Below are 2,497 nucleotides of genomic sequence, written 5' to 3'. Positions count from 1 at the left end.
GAGGACACGTTAGCTCCTTCGTCACGTAATCAACAGTCTTAATTGTCTGCGTTGTGTAAGAAGTTGTGCCGTTTCAGCTTGTTAAAAGGAAGCTACAAGTCGTATTCAGTCAGCAGTGGAAACCAGACTAGGGGGTCTACTTTCGCATGTGTTGGAAGGGTGTGGTCCAGGCAGACGAAAGGATACAATAAACAATAGCTACAACCTGCAATGCATGTCTGTGTGTAACATTGCAAACTGGTGCTTTCAACTTACAGCATCTTAGTGACAAAAGTACTGGGACACCTGGCCAAAAAAATTGGAAGAAAATATGGTGTTGGACACATTGCAGTGACTTCCACTCTTCCTGGAAGACTTTTTGGAGTGTGTCTGAAATTTTGTGGTTGTCCTGAAGGTCACTTCTGTTGGATAAGGAAAGCAATCTGACACAGAATCTCGATTCTGATTCATCCCCAAAGGTGTTTGATCCAAAAATTGGTCTTTATGCAAATCTGTTACCCCAAAGTTAGAAGCATAGAATTGTCCAACATGTTTTATTAAAAGGAGGAATTCAAATACAGGGATCTATACCCCCCAAAAAAGGTGTGTCCCAACACTGAGGCTCATATAAACTGTTGCTAATCTGTTGGCGTTTTCTGGCAGGAAGTTTTTTTTATTTATGCTCATAAAATACAAGCAGGAGTACTGTACTTTACCAATGTATACAGTGTACGTGTATACAGTACATATACAGTATATGCGTATGTATGTGAATGAGTTTGGATGCAGTAGTAATATTAAACGAGGATAATTAATGAAAGAAACAATAATAAAAATGATATAATACGTAATGATAAATGTTATTTACCTTTGAAGAGGAGTGGTCGAGCATACGTCGTTGGTAGTGGTGGAGGAGGAGATATTGGAAGAAAAAAAAGGACAAATGGTCGTCGTCGTTAGACTCTTCTAAAAGAGGTAGTGTTCTGTGGGTGGTGTAGAATTAAGAAGGCCTATTAACTCTTCATAAACTTTAATCACACGCTCTGTCCTGGTTGTATCATCAAACTCTTAGCCTTTCTCTCTCCTCCCCTCCTCCTCCTCTTGTTCTCCCGCTGTTGGTCCCATTGGCAGTGTCACAGTGCCCTCTGCTGGTCAAGCATGTAGCAGTATAAATATGGACTTATAAGGCAAAACACATGAAAATATAGACTAGTCGGCTTGTGTTCGTATCTCCGAATGTTTGATGTTCGTTAGTAGGGGACTTAGTGTACATGTCTTTAATGTGACCATGCAAAGCTGCAGGATTTGACAAAGGGAATGCAGGTGGAGGTAAGTACAAAATTATTCCTACTGTATCGCCACATTTTGGGTGAAAGTTATTTTTTATTTGATCAATGGGTATATTGTATTGTAGTTGTACAACTTTTGTTGAAGATATTAATTAGAAAAGCCTGTTTTATTTATTTTTACGTTTTGTTGATTTATATGGGGGAAGGCAATCATTCCAAAAGATGTGGGTAAGTTCTTGCATGTTCTAGAGCAGGGGTCACCAACACGGTGCCCATGGGCACCAGTTCGCCCCCCACGACCACATGATGTGCCCGCAGACTGCTTTTAATTCCATTAACATTGTGAGAACACTAGAAAGAAATACAAAATCTGAGTTGTCGATACCAGCATGTTGTTAATGTTCTGGTAAAACAAGCATATTCGGTTTCTTAGGGTTGAAATAAGCTATGAAAATAAATGTGACAAAAATGAGTAGCTATTGGCCATTTTCATTTTGTAAAAGGTTGCATTCTAATCAACTATACGTTAATAACATTGGATTTGCCTGTACTGAAAGAGTATGAATAGTTTGCACACGGAAATACAGCATTGTCATTAATTTGTTTGTCTTTTTCCACTTCCTCGTGTCATTTTCAGATGAGACATTGGCAAAATTATAACAAACACAAATTTGGCCAAGATATGAATAATTTCAGCCTGTTAGTCTATTCGTTCATACTTATACAACAAAATAATAAAAACATTAAAAAGCTGCGTTACCTCTCATTGTAGTCCAAAGCCCATACAATATGAACCCGACAGTACTGTGTACAGAAAGGACGTGCACAACTTCTGCCCCCTCGTGGATGATCAGGGTCCTGCTTGTGTGGATTATCCCATTTTATGTGCTATGCCACGTATCCTCACTTATCCCAGCTGAATTTGGGCGAGAGATGGTGTACACCCTGGACTGGTCTCCAGCCAATCGCAGGGCACATGTCGACAAACAGCCATTCACACTCACATTCATATCTATGGACAATTTAGAGTCTCCAATTAATCTAACGTGCATGTTTTTGTGCAAATGCACAAGTTAACACTGATTATTATACTAATTATACCCTACTAGTGTTTTCATTTGCTCGACACTGTGCAACTTTGATATATGAACCCTTGTCTATTTAAAAAAAAACTGGAGCAACAACTGTCTTTTATCTTTGAAATACGACTGTTATCAAAGTGTACGGAC

The sequence above is a fragment of the Dunckerocampus dactyliophorus genome, chromosome 5 (genome assembly GCF_027744805.1).
Source record: "Dunckerocampus dactyliophorus isolate RoL2022-P2 chromosome 5, RoL_Ddac_1.1, whole genome shotgun sequence".
Lineage (NCBI taxonomy): Eukaryota > Metazoa > Chordata > Actinopteri > Syngnathiformes > Syngnathidae > Dunckerocampus > Dunckerocampus dactyliophorus.
This window is presented reverse-complemented; position numbering follows the sequence as displayed.